Here is a 19,493-nt window from a genome sequence, read left to right on the forward strand (position 1 = left end):
GATTAATGTTGCAGCATTACTCTAATCGGGAGATTTATCAGGTGGTTGGCAAATGCAGGCGTTAGGTGCATGGGGTAACAGGGACAGTGACAGAGACTGAAAGAACTTACAAAAGGGAGTAAAAATAGAGGTGAATGATAAAGAAAAGCAGCACAGTTGACACATTTATTCAACACAAATTTATTGAAGACTACTATGTATGAAATACCATATGGGGACTAGAGCTGCAAAATCAATCAAGATGTGGGCCTTTCTAAGAATGTGTGAATCCAGGGGGCAGGAAATGCAGGCAACTCTAGGACACTGGCCAATACACTTAAAAAAAAATTATGTATATTTTGTGGAGAGTATGTTTATTTTTGGTGACATCCCAGACATTTAAGGCTGAGTTCAATTAGATATTAGAGAGCCAAATGGTCTTTCTATATGAGGTTCTTGTGTAAAAACTCAAATGTGAAACTTTATGACATGAATGAGATGTTACAAACAGCTTGGTATAATTGGAGTAAAAAAAGCATTGTGTTGAAATGGTGGATTGGGTTAATTAAATTAGCTATTCAAATGGTGGATTTTATTAGTTAATTGAGGATTTGGCAGTCATTTTAGATGTGGGTCAGTGTTTAATGCAGTTTGATACAGTTTATCCAGGGTGATGTTATGTCTCTCCAATCACTACCCATCCCTGTTACACTTACATAGGTATACTCACCCGAACATATTTCTTATTTGTTTCCAAAATCTATATTTAAAATGCAAAGGTGTGTGTTTGTGTGTACCTGTAGTGATTACCTGGACTTGTGTAAATCATCTCATTTGTCTACTATTAATTCAGTCATCTTATATCAGCTCCTCCCACCAAAATCTAGTTAAGAAGAGCAAAAGAAAAAATTTAGGCTTATAAATGTAAATATTTTCCACACTCATTCTTTTGGATAAGGAAAAAAAGTGAATAAAGAGAACAATCATGAAAATGGCCTTCCTCCTCTGGAAGTGAATAGAAACCATTACAGAATAAAACTGCCACCTCAGCACTCCCCACTCCCTTCTCCAAACCCCTTTGATATGGCGATAGAGATTTCCAAAGGGAGTATTTTCATAATAGCCAAGATATTAAAAGGCCTCAAGGTGAATGAAGCTCTTCAGGATCTCTAAAGGACTCTGTAGTCCAAATCAGGACTAAAGATATATATGGATGTGTATGTGCATATGAATGTGTTTATATATGCATTCAAGAACAATTCTAAAAAACTCTACAAACATGTAGAAGTGGGTCTTTCAGGCTGAGACTACTGAAGCTTCAGTTTTGAAATTCCTACATCAATTTTTAGAGATACCAAGGAAATATTTCATGCAAAGATGGACACAATAAAGGACAAAAACAGTATGGATCTAACAGAAGCAGAAAATATTAAGAAGAGGTGACAAGAATATGCAGAAGAACTACACAAAAAAAGATCTCAATGACCCGGATGACCACAATGGTCTGATCACTCACCTAGAGCCAGACATCTTGGAGTGTGAAATCAGGTGGGTCTTAGGAAGCATCACTACAAACAAAGCTAGTGGAGGTGATGGAATTCCAGCTGAGCTATTTGAAATCCCAAAAGATAATGCTGAAAAGTGCTGCAAACTTAATATGTCAGCAAATTTCAAAAACTCAGCAGTGGCCACAGGACTGGAAAAGGTCAATTTTCATTCCGATCTCAAAGAAGGGCAATGACAAAGAATGTTCAAACTACTGCACAATTGCAGTCATTTCAGATGCTTGCAAGGTAATGCTCAAAATCCTTCAAGCTAGGTTTCAAAAGAACATGAACCAAGAATTTCCAGATATACAAGCTGGATTTAGAAATGGCAGAGGAACCAGAAATCAAATTGCCAACATTGGTTGCATCATAGAAAAAGCAAGATAATTCCAGAAAAACATCTACCTCTGCTGCATTGTCTACACTAAAGCCTTTGTGTGGATCACAAGAAACTGTGGAGAATTCTTAAAGAGACAGGAATACCAAACCACCTTACCTGCCTCCTGAGAAACCTATAAACAGGTCAAGAAGCAACAGTTAAAACTGGACATGGAACAATGGAATGGTTCAAAACTGGGAAAGGAGAATGTCAAGGCTGCTTGACCCTGTTTAGTTAACTTATATGCAGAGTACATCATGCAAAATTCTGGGCTGGATGAAGCACAAGCTGGAATCAAAATTGTCAGGAAAAATATCAATAACCTCAAGTATGCAGATGACACCACCCTTAAGGCAGAAGTGAAGAAGAACTAAAGAGCCTTTTGATGAAAGAGGAGAGTGAAAGAGCTGGCTAAAGCTCAACATTTAAAAAACTAAAACCATGGCATCCAGTCCCATCATTTAATGACAATAGATGGGGAAACAGTGGAAACAGTGACATACTTTTTTTTCTGAGGTTCCAAAAGCGCTGCAGATGGTGACTGCAGCTGTGAAATTAAAAGACGCACATCTCCTTGGAAGAAAAGCTATGACAAACCTAGATGTATTAAAAAGCAGAGATACCACTTTGCCAACAAAGGATATAGAGTTAAATCTATGGTTTCTCCAGTAGTCATGAATGGATGTGAGGATTTGACCATAAAGAAGGCTGAGCACCAAAGAATTGATGTTTTCATACTGTGGTGCTGGAGAAGACTCTTGAGAGTCCCTTGGACTGCAAGGAGATCAAACCAGTCAATCCTAAAGGAAATCAGTCCTGAATATTCATTGGAAGGACTGATGCTGAAGCTGCAATACTTCAGCTACCTGATGTGAAGAGCTGACTCATTGGAAAAGACCACAATGCTGGGAAAGACTAAAGGCAGGAGAAGGGGACAACAAAAGATGAGATGGTTGGATGGCATCAGCGAGTCAATGGACATGAGTTTGAGCAAACTCCAGGAGATGGACAGGTAAGCCTGGCATACTGAAGTCTATGGGATCACAAAGAGTCAGACATAACTGAGCAACTGAACAGCAACAACACATCAGTTCTAAAAGTAAGAAAATGAAGGCATCATGGAAATAAATATATGGAATGTCCCTGAGACAGCTGTTCTGGTTGTACCCTCCCTTTTTGTCTCTCCTTTTCCTCCTGCCTTCCTCTATAAAAAGAATGTCAGTGCTTACTCTTCCTCACAGTAAGGAGAAGGATGCACACTGAAGCACTGAGTGCTCTCCTTCTCTAGACGACTAGGCTGTCTACAATGGATATTATTTTCCTGGAGTAAATCCCCTCTTATTTTTTACATGATGGCATGCAGAGGCAATCTAAATGCCTTACCACAACCTTTTCTCTGTTAAGTGATACTTGCAAACCACATACAACATACATAATCCTATAAATATACACAAGTTCTCAATAACTTTGACTATTTCATGAGAAATAGACTTGTTCAACTGAAGAGAAAACTCACACCAGCCACTAAACACAAATCTGAACAAAAAAATCTAGACTCCTTAGCCTTCAGGAAAAACCAACAGCTCATAAATGAGATGAGAAAGATGATCTAATTAAGTAGATGAAAATTTAAATATAATTATACTTGATACTTGTGATGCGATTAGAGACATTTCCTTCTAGGAAAAAGAAAGGTAACTACAATACTTGAACAACAAAAACAAAAACAGTAAAATAAAAATCTAATTGCAGGGGAGAAAAATGATATCCTATTTCTCTATACTTGTGTTCACAAAAATCTCTAAGTCATATAAATGGAGAATATTTTAAACACTCAAAACACATTATAGTATGTCTTTGAAGAAAATCTTTTTTATATTTCTAATCATAATGGAGGGCTTCCCAGGTGGCACTAGTGGTAAAGAACCTGCCTGCCAATGCAGGAGATGTAAGAGATGCAGTTTGATCTAGGGAAGATCCCCTGGAGGAGAGCATGGGAACCCACTCCAGTATTCTTGCCTGGAGAACCGCATGCACAGAGGAGTCTGTTCGGCTACAGACCATAGGGAAGAGTTGGACAGGACTGAAGTGACTTAGCATGCACGCAATCATTATGGAATGAAAAGACTATCCAGTAAATTGTGCTATCTAAATTTGTTAGGTATTTAGAACAACTAGAATTTTATTCAAAACTACATATTTAAATACATCTATATGTTATAATGACAATACGTAAGGTTAAATGGAACATGAAAAACTAAGATAAACTATACATTAATATTTGTATGACAGTGGAAGGAGAACTTCTTTTAAAATGCAAATGTATCAGGGACTGCACAGTAATGACCTAAAAATTTTAGAGAAAAGTTTAATATTTTCTTTAATATAATAAGTGAAAAAGCCAAAATTGAGGTCAGAAATACATTTACAGTATTTATGACAAAATATTTGACATTTATAATAATAAAATGCTTACTATCATGATATATGAATTTTTAAAAATAAAATATCAAAAAGAAAAAGACTAACACTACAATAGAAAAAACTTGAAAAAGTCATTTCACCCCCAAAATCTTCATTATCTAACATGTACTGTACTTCTTGGTACCAAACTACATTTTTCCTTGGGGACTTCTATCTTGTCTTGTTATCCTTTTATATGTTTTTAATTTTACTAGTGATTCAGAAGAAAGCTGTAATTATATACATCAATTAGATGAAATCCTTTTGGAATGGCATATTTTCTATTCAAGAACATCAATCCAACATATAATTAAAGAGAAGTTAGAAATAATGTTTCTTTTTTTCTTAAAGGTTTTCAAATTCTAAAATGTTAGCCTTAACTAAATTCTAAAGTAACATCTCAGGTTTTCACATTTCAGAAGTTTTTTGTTTGTTTTTTTTTCCCCTTTCAACTTCATTTTGGCAACTTTTATGTTTAAAATCTTTTAAATCACCCTGTGCATTTAAAAACTTGTAAGTAAAAGGATTTAGAGGAGTCATTTGGAAATGTCATGTCTGTTGCCAGTGATTCATGAATAATTGACACTGAGATTACCTAGGGAAATTTACAATTAGTCTCTTCATTAACATAAGAAGGTTAGCTTGGTGAATGCTAGATTTTAACTTAGGTATTTACTCAAGAGATAAAGGTTTTAATAGGACATCTAATGAAAAATTCATTACTTCAATTTGATGTTCCAAAGGTTTCCAAGTTACTTCATGAATCAGTCATTGAGAAAAACCAAGAATACACATTCATTTATTGATTTATACTTTCAATAACTGTGAATGTCCAAATAACAAGAGACCAATCTACAGGTAACATATGATAAAAGATTTCAACAGCATTGATGCAAAATAAGTAGCATATAGATCATTGCTAATATGGCTATTGTTCACTCAGAGTTGAAAAATTGGGTTCTAAAAAATGTACATAAGAGTAGTAAAATAATATCAAAATTAATTTATAATGAAAAGGAATTTTAAATTTGTAAACCTCACTCAGGTGATAATAAAACATCTTTATGACCCAATTTATTTACTTTAGGGTTGATGCTTAAGTCTCACAAGATATCAACTATACTTCAATTAAAAACAAACAAAAAAAAACTTCAAAGGAGTGTTAATATAATTTTAAAAAGCAATGATTTTATCATCACACCAAAGCAGAATAAAATATCTAGGAATAAACCTATTAAGAAGCAAAAGACCTATACTCAGAAAACTATTAGATGCTGATGAAAAAAATCAAAGATGACACAAGTGGATGAAGAGATATATCATGTTCTTGGGCTGGAAGAATCGGTATTGTGAAAATTACTATACTACCCAAAGCAATCTACAGATTCAATTCAATACTTATCTAATTATCAATGGCATTTTTCACACAATAAGAACAAAAATGTTTACAATTTGTATGGAAAAACAAATTACTCTTAACAGCCAAAGAAATATTAAGAAAAATGGAGCTGGAGGAATCAGGCTCCTTGAATTCACACTATACTATAAAGCTACAGTAATCAAGATAGTGTGATACTGGCACAAAAGCAGAAATATAGATGAATGGAACAAGACAGAAAATCCAGAGATGAACTCATGCAGCTATGATCAACTAATCTATGACAAAGAAGGCAAGAAAATACAATCGTTCCAATAAGTGGTGCTGGGGAAACTGGACAGATACATGTAAAAGAATGAAATTAGAGAACTCTCTAACACCATACACAAAAATAAAACTCTAGTTTAAAGGCCTAAATGTAAGGCCCAACACTATAAAACTGAGGAAAACATAGGCAGAACACCCTTTGACATACAATGCAGTAATATCTTTTAAGATCTACTTCCTAAGATAATAAAAATAAAAATAAACAAATGGGACATAAAAGGCTTTTGCACAGCAAAGGAAATCACAAACAAAATGAAAACTTATAGCAAGTGAGAAAACATTTGTAAGAAAAGCAACTGACAAAGAATTCAGTTCAGTTTGTCATTCAGTCGTGTCTGACTCAGTGATCCCATGGACAGCAGCATGCCAGGCTCCCAGTCCATCACCAACTCTCAGAGCTGCTCTAATCCATGTCCATCGAGTCGGTGATGCCATCCAACCATCTCATCTTCTGTCATCCCTTCCTAATCCTGCCTTCAGTCTTTCACAGGATCAGGGTCTTTTCCAATGAGTTGGCTCTTCACAGGTAGCCTAAGTATTGGAGCTTCAGCATCAGCATCCGTCCTTCCAATGAACATTCAGGACTGATTTCCTTTAGGATGGACTGGTTGGATCTCCTTGCAGTCCAAGGGACTCTCAAGAGTCTTCTCCAACACCACAGTTCAAAAGCATCAATTCTTCTGTGCTCAGCTTTCTTTATAGTCCAAATCTCATATCCATGCATGACTACTGGAAAAACCATAGCTTTGACTAGATGGATGTTTGTCATCAAAGTAATGTCTCTGCTTTTTAATATGCTGTCTAGGTTGGTCATAACGTTCTTCCAAAGAGCAAGTTTTTTTTTTTTTTTTTTTTTTTAATTTCATGGCTGCAATCACCATCTGCAGAGATTTTGGAGGCAAGAAAATAAAGTCTCTCATTGTTTCCATGGATTTCCCACCTATATGTTATGAAGTGATGGGACCAGATGCCATGATCTTAGTTTTCTGAATGTTGGGTTTTAAGCCAGTTTTTTATCTCTCCTCTTTCACTTTCCTCAAGATGCTCTTTAGTTCTTCTTTGCTTCTGTTACAAGGGTGGTGTCATCTACATATCTGAGGTTATTGATATTTCTCCCAGCAATCTTAATTTCAAATTGTGTGTCATCCAGCCCTGCATTTTGCATGATGTACTCTGCATATAAGTTTAAATAAGCAGTGTAACAATATACAGCCTTCATGTACTACGTTCCCAATTTGGAACCAATCTGTTGTTCCATGTCCAGTTTTAACTGTTGCTTCCTGACCTGCATACAGATTTCTCAGGGGAAAGATTAGGTGGACTGGCATTCTCACTTCTTTCAGAATTTTCCAGTTTGTTGTGATCCACAAAGTCAAAGGCTTTGGCATAGTCAATAAAGCAGAAATAGATGTTTTTCTGGAATTCTCTTGTTTTTTTGATGATAGAATATATGTTTGCATATGATCTCTGGTTCCTCTGCCTTTTCTAAATCAAGCTTGAATATGTGGAAGATCATGGTTCATGTATTGTTGAAGTCTGGCTTGGAGGATTTTGAGCATTACTTTGCTAGCGTGTTAAATGAGTTCAATTGTGCAGTAGTTTAGGCATTCTTTGGCATTGCCTTTCTTTGGGATTGGAATGAAAACTGACCTTTTCCAGTCCTGTGGCCACTGCTGAGTTTTCCAAATTTGCTGGCATATTGAGTGCAACACTTCCACAGCATCATCTTTCAGGAATTCCATCACCTCCACTACCTTTGTTTGTAGTGATGCTTCCTAAGGCCCACTAACTTAACATTCCAGGAGGTCTGGCTCTAGATGAGTGAACACACCATCATGTTTGTCTGGGTCATAAAGATCTTTTTTTGTATAGTTATTCTGTGTAATCTTGCCACCATTTCTTAATCTCTTCTGCTTCTGATAGGCCCATATAATTTCTATCCTTCATTGTGCCCATCTTTGCATGTAATGTTCCCTTGGTATCTGTAATTTTCTTGAAGAGATCTCTAGACTTTTGCATTCTATTGTTTTCTTCTATTTCTTTGCACTGATCACTGAGGAAGGCTTTCTTATCTCTCCTTGCTTTTCTTTGGAACTCTGCATTCAAATAGGTATACCTTTCCTTTTCTCCTTTGCCTTTCACTTCTCTTCTTTTCTCAGCTATTTGTAAGGCCTCCTCAGACAACCATTTTGCCTTTTTCATTTATTTTTTTTTCAGCATGGTCTTGATCACTGCCTCCTGTACAATGTCAAGGACCTCCATCTTCATACACTCTCTCTATAAGTTCTAATCTGTTGAACATATTTGTCACTTCAATTGTATAATTGTAAGGTATTTGATTTATAGTAGACCTGAATGGTCTACTGATTTTCCCTACTTTCTTCAATTTATGTCTGAATTTGGCAATAAGGAGTTCATGATATGAGCCACAGTCAGCTCCCAGTCTTGTTTTTTCTTACTGTATAGAGCTTCTCCATCTTTGGATGCTCAGTTGTATCTATAGTCCAACTCTCACATCCATACATGGTTACTGGAAAAACCATAGGTTTGACTAGATGGACCTTTGTCATCAAAGAGGATGTTTGCTATGACCAGTGTGTTATCTTGGCCAAACTCTATTAGCCTTTGCCCTGCTTCATTCTGTACTCCAATGCCAGTTTGTCTGTTGCTCCAGGTATCACTTGAATTTCTACTTTTGCATTCCAGTCCCCTATAATGAAAAGGACATCTTTTTGGGGTATTAGTTCTAGAAGTTTTGTAGGTCTTCACAGAACCATTCAACTTCAGGTTCTTCAGTATTATTTGTTGGGGCATAGATTTGGATTACTGTGATATTGAATGGTTTGCCTTGGAAACTGACAGAGATCTTTTTGTCATTTTTGAGATTGAACCCAAGTAATGCATTTCTAAGGGATTCTTGCCCACAGTAGTAGGTACAATGGTCATCTGAGTTAAATTCACCCATTCCAATCCATTTTAGTTCACTGATTCCTAAAATGTTGATGTTCACTCTTGCTGTCTTCCGTTTGACCATTTCTAATTTACCTTGATTCATGGACCTAATATTCCAAGTACCTATGCTATATTGTCTATTGAAGACAGAGAATTAGTCTCCAAAATACACAAGTAACTTATGCAGTTCAATATAAAAACAAAACACCCAATCAAAATTAGGGCAGAAAATCTAAATAGATACTTCTATAAAGAAGACATAGAAATGGCAGAAAGGCACATGAAAAGATACTCAATATCACTAATTATTAGAGAAATGCAAATCAAAACTACTTTGAGTTATTATCTTGCAGGTTCTAAATGGCCACCCTGAAAAAAAATCTGATATCGCTTGTACATGGAATCTGAAAAAAAATCATCCATACGAATTTACATACAAAATAGAGGAACAGATGCAGAAAGCAAACTTATAGTTACCAGGAGTGAAAGCAGGGGTGGGGAGTAGCAGGCAACACTAAATTGGGAGCTTGGTATTGATATACATACAGTACTATATAAAATATAGATACTTATTAAGGACCTACTGTATACCACAGGAGATTCCTCTCAATATTCTGTAATGATCTATATGGGAAATTAATCTAAAAAGGATTTGGTTTATGTATATGTGTAACTGATTCACTTTGCTATATAGCAGAAACTAATGCAACATTGTATACCAACTATACACCAATAAAATTTATTTTAAAAAACTACAAACAATAAATACAGAGAAAGTGTGGAGTAAGGGAACCTTCCTACACTGGTAGAAATATAAATTGGTACAACCACTATGGAGAACAGAATTAAGGTTTCTTTAGTTCAGTTCAGTTGCACAGTCATGTCTGACTCTTTGAGAGCACAGCACGCCAGGCCTCCCTGTCCATCACCAATTCCCGAGGTTACAAAAACAAATGTCCATAGAGTTGGTGATGCTATCCAACTATTTCATCCTCTGTCATCTGCTTCTCCTCTTGCCCTCAATCTTTCCCAGCATCAGGGTCTTTTCAAATGAATCAGCTCTTTTCATCAGGTGGCCAAAGTATTGGAGTTTCAGCTTCAGCATCATTCTTTCCAATGAACACCCAGGACTGATCTCCTTTAGGATGGACTGGTTGGATCTCCTTGCAGTCCAAGGGACTTGCAAGAGTCTTCTCCAACACCACAGTTTAAAAGCATCCATTCTTCAGCACTCAGCTTTCTTTAGTCCAACTCTCACATCCATATATGACTACTGGAAAAATCATAGCCTTGACTAGACAGACCTTTGTTGGCAAAGTAATGTTTCTGCTTTGTAATATGCCATCTAGTTTGGTCAAAACTTTCCTTCCAAGTAGTAAGTGTCTTTTAATTTCCTGGCTGCAATCACCATCTGCAGTGATTTTGAAGCCCAAAAAAGTAAAGTCTGACAGTTTCCACTGTTTTCCCATCTATTTCCCATGAAGTGATGGGACCAGATGCCATGATCTTAGTTTTCTGAATGTTGAGCTTTTAAGCCAACTTTTTCACTCTCCTCTTTTACTTTCATCAAGAAGCTCTTTAGTTCTTCACTTTCTGCCATAAGGGTAATGTCATCTGCATATCTGAGGTTATTGATATTTCTCCCAGCAATCTTGATTCCAGCTTGTGTTTCTTCCCACCCAGTGTTTCTCATGATGTACTCTGCATATAAGTTAAATAAGCAGGGTGAGGATATACAGCCTTGACGTACTCCTTTTCCTATTTGGAACCAGTCTGTTGTTCCATGTCCAGTTCTACTGTTGTTTCCTGACCTGCATACAGGTTTCTCAAGAGGCAGGTCAGGTGGTCTGGTATTCCCATCTCTTTCAGAATTTTCCAGTTTATTGTGATCCACACAGTCAAAGGCTTTGGCATAGTCAATAATGCAGAAATAGATATATTTCTGGAACTCTCTTGCTTTTTTGATGATCCAGAGGATGTTGGTAATTTGATCTCTGGTTCCTCTGCCTTTTCTAAAACCAGCTTGAACATTTGGAAATTCACAGTTCATGTATTGGTGAAGCTTGGCTTGGAGAATTTTGAGCATTACTTTACTAGTGTGTGAGATGAGTACAATTGTGCGGTAGTTTAAGCTTTCTTTGGTTTTGCCTTTCTTTGGGATTGGAATGAAAACTGACCTTTTCCCGTCCTGTGGCCACTGCTGAGTTTTCCAAATTTGCTGATATATTAAGTGCAGCACTTTCACAGCATCATCTTTCAGGATTTGAAATAGCTCAACTGGAATTCCATGACCTCCACTAGCTTTGTTCATAGTGATACTTCCTAAGGCCCACTTGACTTCACATTCCAGGATGTCTGGCTCTAGGTGAGTGATAATACCATTGTGATTATCTGGGTGAAGATCTTTTCTGTACAGTTCTGTGTATTCTTGCCACTTCTTAATATCATCTGCTTCTGTTAGGTTCATACCATTTCTGTCCTTTATTGAGTCAATCTTTGCATGAAATGTTTCCTTGGTATCTCTATTTTTCTTGAATAGACCTCTTAGAAAACTGAAAATAGAGCTACCATGTAATCCGGTAATTACATATATGGGCATATATCTTGAGAAAACCATATTTTGAAATGACACATGCACCTCAATGTTCACTGCAGCACCATTTACAATAGCTAGTTAATGGAATTATTCTAAATATCCATTGACAGAAGAATGGAATAAGAAGATGTGGTACTTTTATACAGTGGAATATTGTTGTGTCAGACAGAGAAAGTCAAATATCATATAATATTCCTTATATGTGGGAAAAAATTAACGTAGAGATTATTTGCAAAACAAATAGAAACATAGTTGTAGAAAACAAATTACCAAGGGAGAAAGGAGGTGGGGGAGTAAATAATGAGATTGGGATTGACATATATACACTGCTGCTGCTAAGTCGCTTCAGTCGTGTCCGACTCTGTGTGACCCCATAGATGGCAGCCCCCTGGGCTTCCCCGTCCCTGGGATTCTCCAGGCAAGAACATTGGAGTGGGTTGCCATTTCCTTCTCCAATGCATGAAAGTGAAAAGTGAAAGTGAAGCCGCTCAGTCATGTCCGACTCTGGGACCCCATGGACTGCAGCCTGCCAGGCTCCTCTGCCCATGGGATTTTCCAGGCAAGAGTACTGGAGTGGGTTGCCATTGCCTTCTCGCATATACACACTACTATATGTAAAATAGATAACTAACAAGGACCCATGGTATAGCACAGGGAACTCTACTTAATATTATGTATTGATCTATATGGGAAAAGAATCTAAAAGAGCGGATGTATGTATAACCACATATAGGTATGTATGTTTCTCTGTTTAGGTAAAAAATCTAAAAATGAGTTGATACATGTATAACTAATTCACTTTGCTGTATAGCAGAAACTAAACGTGACATCATAAACAAAATATACTCCAATTAAAAAAAATGATTTTTTCCCAGATATATTAATAGTAATAAGAAAAACAAAAAAAAAACACAAATGGGTAATGTTGAGTAATGTGTATATAAAAATATAAATGTTCTCACTCATTTGTATATTGATGTATTCATCAGGGTAACTGGGCACCACCAAGAAAGTTGTACACATTTTAGGTTGAATTAAATGTAGCAAGTATTTTAAACTATAATTGAACTTTAGAGTTGAAATTATGAGGAGAATAAGATAAAATACTGAAGATTTTAGAAACTATTATAGTTTTAAAAGTTCTAAAGAGACGTTGTTTGTATAGAGTATAACAGGGTGTACTTCAAAGTGTCCGTATTTCACATAAGGTATACTGTGAATATGTAGCATCCACACAATAAAATGACACATGAATAAATTCATAGGAGATAAAAATTCATTTCATCTGAAATACTTTCTTTTGAAATTACAAGAATTACTAGGAATACTTTCTTTTGAAATTACAAGAATTACTAGGAATCAACACAGATACATCAGGGACTGAATAAACTAGTCAGAAAATAAAAAGCAAAACAGCAGGGTTCAAGACTTCAATAAACAACTTTTTGTTTATCAGTTGTTATCCATTTTTAACATTACTTCACATAATATTGGTTCCCGATTCCAAGAGAATAAGAGAACTAGTATTAATCAAAGTTTTCTGGAGAAAAAGAACCAATAGTGTATGAGTGTGTATACTCACATAATATGTGTGTGTGTATGTGTGTGTGCGCATGTGTGTGTGTGTGTATGCTTCCCAGGGGCTGCTAGTGGTAAAGAATCCACCTGCCAATGCCGGAGACCTAAGCGATGTAAATTCAATCTCTGAGTCAGGAAGATCCCCTGGAGTAGGAAAGGGCAACGCATTCCAGTATTCTTGCCTGGAGAATCCCATGAACAGAGAAACCTGATGAGCTGCAGCACATAGGGTCACAAAGGGTTTTATATACATACACACACACACACATATATATATACACATACACACACACTATACACACACACATATTATGTTGTTGTTGTTTAGTCACTAAGTTGTGTCAGATTCTTTGTGACCCCATGGACTGTAGTCTGCCAGGTTTCCCTGTCCATGGGATTTTCCAGGCAAGAATAATGGATTGGGTTGCCATTTCCTTCTCCAGTATATTATATATATATATAGAGAGAGAGAGCAATCATATGATCTAGCAATCCCACTCCTGGACATATATCCAGAGAACACCATAATTCAAACACATACATGCACCTCAGTGTTCATTGCAGCACTGTTTACAATAGCCAGAACATGGAAGGAATATAAATGCCCATTGACAGATGACTGCAAGATATGGTACATAAATACAAAGAAATACTACTCAGTTATAAAAAAGAATGAAATAATGCCACTTGCAGCAACACAGATGGACCTAGAGATTCTCATACTGAGTGAAGTAAGTCAGAGGAAAACAATTATAGTATGGCTTATATGGGTATCTTTAAAAAAAAGTAAAAATAAACTTATCTACAAAAGAGAATTAGAATTGCAGATATAGAAAACAAAGTTATGGTCACCAGGTAGTAAGGAGGGGAGAGATGGATACATCAGGAGATTGGGATTAACATATATACACTTACTAATAGATAACTGATAAGGACCTACTGCATTCATAGGGAACTTAATTTTAATACTCTAGTAACCTATACTGGGAAACAATCTAAAAAAAGAGTTGATATATATATATATATATATATATATATATATATATATGATAACTGATTCATTTTACTATTCATCTGAAACTAATACAACATTGTAAATCAACTATAATCCATTAAAAATTTAAATATATATATTAAAAACATACATGTGTATGTGTGTGTTTTAATAAGACTTCCTAGGAAAGAATGTACCGTAAAACAAAAATATTTTGTAACCCAATTTTGTGAAAGGTAAAAAATCACTACACTTAAAACTATACTTTAGAAAAGTTCTCTTTAAAAAAATCCTTTATTTGAACTCTATGAATATTTATTTTTAACAGTTTAGACAAACAGCTGGAAATTAGAACAGTTTCCTGCATGAAACTGAAACAAGTATAAATACAGCCCTATACAGTTTCATAGCTTCCTCTCCCCTCATTTGTGTGTTAGTTACAGTGGATATATACAGCCTGAAAGTGTATACATGTACTGTAACATCTTAATATATTGTATTCAATAACCATTATATCGACAGTAAGTGAAAATTGGTGGTGTTAGTCGCTCAGTCATATCTGACTCTTCACAATTCCATGGACTACAGCAGATCCCGTGGACCCTGTGAACTGAAGCACATGAAGACCCCTTTGACTGAAGCTCTCCAGACTTCTCTGTCCATGGAATTCTCCAGGCAAGAATACTGGAGTGGGTAGCCATTCCTTTCTATAGGGATTGAACCCGGGTCTCATTTTCATTACTGTCTGAGCCACCTGGGAAGCCCAAGATGAAAATTAAAAGGGCTTAATTTCCTAGATGAATTGTTATTTTAAAAGTAAAGTTTATTAGATGATAAAAGTATATATACATATAAAATATATACACATTATATACTATGCATTGTATATATATTTTATCTACATTCACATGTATACACAGACAGTTAAGAAAACATATAAAAGTAACCATTACATAATTCTACTGCTTTTCTTGCCTAGGTAATAAGGAAACTTCTTTACAAATATTTTCAGTTTACTCCAGATATTCTTCACCTCTTTGAACAATTCCATATTTCATTTTATGTAGCAATATAAATCGACAAACCTCTAAAAAATTTCTAGTCAGTATTTAATATTATTTAGACTAGAAGTTAAAATCTTAAGTTCAGTTACAGAAGGGAAATTTCTATACATAAAGATACAGCTAGTTACTATTAAAAGCCATTCTGAGTCTTTTGATATATACTCAAAAGTCTCACATTTTTTTCCAAATAGCAAATATATTCAGAAAATTAAAATTACACATACTTTGAAGAAGTAATTGTGAACTTCAAACTAGGCACAATAGTTTTAAATATAGCAATCCTGTATTCATCTAGTTGACGAAATTGATAATTTGTTCTAAGTAAATTATGTTTTTTATGATACTTCACTTATTCCCTTCATTATAAATTTTTTCAGTGTGATTATCAAAGCACTTACATGTGGTGGCATGAGGAATACATTTTAAAGCACTTTCTTTCCATCTTGAGGGTATGATTCTAAATCCTCCAGCTTTTCTCCTTTACTAGAAAAAATAAAGCATTGAGTTTTAGGTTACAGACCAGGTTAAATAATTTCTTCCTTATAGGAAATAATCTGAATCTTAAGCATAAATCATGTAGAAATCCTATTTAAGAGTTCCCTCTTTTAGAACCTCTCAATGGCACCCCACTCCAGTACTCTTGCCTGGAAAACCCCATGGACGGGGGAGCCTGGTGGGCTGCCATCTACGGGGTCGCACAGAGTCGGACATGACTGAAGCGACTTACCAGTAGCAGCAGCAGCAATGGAAAATATTGGGGCTTCCCTGGTGGCTCAGATGGTAAAGAATCTACCTGCAATGTGGAAGACCCAGGTTTGATCCCTGGGTTAGGAGATCCTCTGGAGAAGGGAATGGCAACCCATTCCAGTATTCTTGCCTGGAGAATTCTATGGACACAGGAGTCTGGTGGGCTATAGTTTATGGGGTCACAAAAAAGTTGGACACAACTAAACGAGTAAGCACTTGATGGAAGATATCAACACTTGCTTTATAATTTGGAGCTACTTTAATCAGTCTATTTGACTAAACCAAAAGGCTTGATTATTTACCACAATATTTTTCTGTTCACTAAATATCTATAGTTCAACATATTTACTTTCCACCAGTGTTTCTCTTTATATCTAAATCCTGAGGCAAAAATATCCCTAAAGGTCTGAATTATAAATGTTTCCTTAGATGTTATTAATTTTACCCTTTATTTCCTTCATCAGATAAATTCAAGAAAGCTTTAAAAACATACCAGTAATTTTCTTTTAAAATATATAATGTGTTACTATATCTATTTTCATTTTGCTTTGCCAATAATTTTTGAATGAATTGAAGATTTATTTGGAATTGTACAATACAGATAAAATCAAGAGCTTACATTATAACAACATTATTCAGTTGATTACCATCACTTTCCAATATTAACCAGCTGTTTATTGTCATATTCATTAACTTGTAATCTCTCAATTAAAATTTCCTGATAATTGTTTCAGACTTTATTGAAGTAGATTTTTGCATTATTATCATTTTTTTAAACTTAGCTGGGGTTTAAAATATATACTTAGAATTAATCACCGTAAACTATTTTAAAACTTTAAGCTCACGGATTAGAATATACAATTTAATAGTTTTATTTACTGTTTATGTTATCACTTATTCTAGGTCATAAATTTCAATAACTAGATTTTGATTTATTTGTAAGTATAGTTGATAGAATAGTATTTTATTTCATTTAGTTAAAGGAAATGAAGATTATTAAAATGAGGTTTCTTATGTATTCAGTGGCACTACAGACTTACTATGATTGAGCCTTAAATTGGATTCATATTTATGGAAGCCAAAACAAACTAGGGAAATTTTATGATTTTTGTTTTTTTATCCATGGATAAAATAATGTCAATTCATCATAATAAGAAGTGCTTATCTTTTTTCAGATCAATTTGATAGAAATTTCCATATTGGTGATTATACATACTAGCACAATATTAAAAATTTTTGACAATGTTTTCCAGAAAGACCAAACAGTTTTCATGTCACTGATACAGACGATAAAAGCATGGAGTGAAAACAGCTTAGTAAAAACAACTAAAAACAATTTACTAAACAATTCTAGGGGAACAGAAAACTAAGAAAGTTGAATAATTCAATAATTATTTATGTATTAAACACTTAAGTACTAGTGATACTGCAGTAAACAAAAGTTGACAAAGCTATTCTCCTAACATATTAGCAGAAAAATCAAGATTAAAATGTTGAGGTGCAGAGGCTGTTAATGTACTTATTGCTTTTCCACTTTCAATGAAAAACCAAAGTGTAGCCTCATTCCATTAAGACTTTTTTAACCCTATATACTTTGGGGCAGAGAGAAAATAAAGCATTAATAAGTATGAGAAAAAAATAAAGAATACCAAGATCTATACCTTAACTGTCAGTTTCAACTCTGAAAAGACAGATATTTGAGAACTGTCAGTTATGATATGCACTTCACACCACACTCTGTTTTACCTAAGCCTTAATCTCAGTAACAGTGTCTTGAAATCTATTCTCATTAATTATTTGTTTTGTATTAGTCAACTATAGCCACAATGAAGCTGTATAAGAAACCACTCTAAAAGAAATGGCATGCAAATCAAGTTTTGATTTCTCACTCTTGCACATGTGGTTTGGCTGGAGTTCAGTTGATCTAAAGCTGTGGTTAATTCTTAACCAAGGGTTTGATTGAAATCTATTCCTTGTTTTTCTTATTCTTTTGGGACCAGTGGGTTTGCTGCAGCATGCTCTTCTTATGGCAAAGACAGAAGTAGAACAGGACAAGCCCAGTCACACAAGTACTTCAAGCTTCTTATCACATTTCTTCTGTCAATCCATTTCACAAGGCAAGTCATGTGGCCAAGTCCACAGAGGTAAGAGGAAGGGAAAAAATATTTGTGGAACAATGATCTAATCTACCACAGAATCTAACAGCCTGGCTAATGACCTGTTCCAAATATTTCATATATTTTACAACCTATATTATACTGTTCTTATGGTTCCCAACTATTACTGCAACAAGTTGAAAAGTATAAGTATCTGGGCAGCCTAAACTGTGTAACATTTTTCATGAGTCAAAAATAAGACTTCAGAGAATGCATTTTTGCTCTCTAAAAGACATATTATTTAAAATTTTGAGATATTCACATAAAGATATTTATAAGAGACAATACAAAAAGATTCCACATACCTTTATCCATTTTCTTCCAAAGGTAATTTACATCTTGCAAAATTTCAGTGTAATATTACAATTAAATGACATTGATATTACTCAACAACCTTATTCAGATTTCGCCAGTTTCATATGCAGTTGTGTGTATGTATGTCTCTGTGTGTATATATATATATATGCAATTTTATGTGTAGATTCATATGTACATATCACAACAAGATGCAGAATAATAATTCCATTACAGGGATTTCTTGTGCTATCCTTGTATAGCCACAGACATCTTGTTCCCCACCAGTTCCTGGCAACTATTATCTGGTTCTCCATTTCTATAATTTTATCTGTTTAATAATCTATATAAATGGATTCACACAGTATACAGACTTTGAGACTGGCTTTTTTCACTTACAATAATTATGTGATATCTATCCCAGCTGTTATATGTATCAATAAATTTTTATTGATGAATGGTATTCTGTGGTATGATGTCACAGTCTGTTTAACCATTCATCTATAAAAGGGCAATATTTTCTATAGTATCAGCTATTATAAACCTGTTAGTAACATTAATTATACAGATTTTATGTTAGCATCATTTTTTGTTCCTCTAGCATAAATACTCAATAGTGCAATTGCTGGGTCAGATGGAAAATGTACATTTCGCTTTGTAAGAAACCTTTGTATTATTTTCCAGAGTAGCTGTACCATTTTCATTTAGGAATAGGTGAGTGATCTGGATTCTCTAACAATCATATGTTTTAAAAATGTACAGAGACAATAGAGCATTATTTTCCAAAATATGGGTAAATTTTTGGTTTAACACTCATTTTATAGGAATTGAAGTAGTATACATTTTTTTTTCTTTAGAAAATATTTAAAACAAGGCTTTAGGCATTGTTCAGGTAGTAGGAAATTTCTGAAAAAAACTCAAGAACACTTCACTTTAATTCTATCCCTTTAAAATTTATTTTTTTCTTTTAATTTAAGGAACTGTATGTTTCATTGCATAAAATAATCAGGGGTTATAGTGGTTTCATATGATTTTACAC

This window comes from Bos taurus, chromosome 17 (assembly GCF_002263795.3).
Source record: "Bos taurus isolate L1 Dominette 01449 registration number 42190680 breed Hereford chromosome 17, ARS-UCD2.0, whole genome shotgun sequence".
Lineage (NCBI taxonomy): Eukaryota > Metazoa > Chordata > Mammalia > Artiodactyla > Bovidae > Bos > Bos taurus.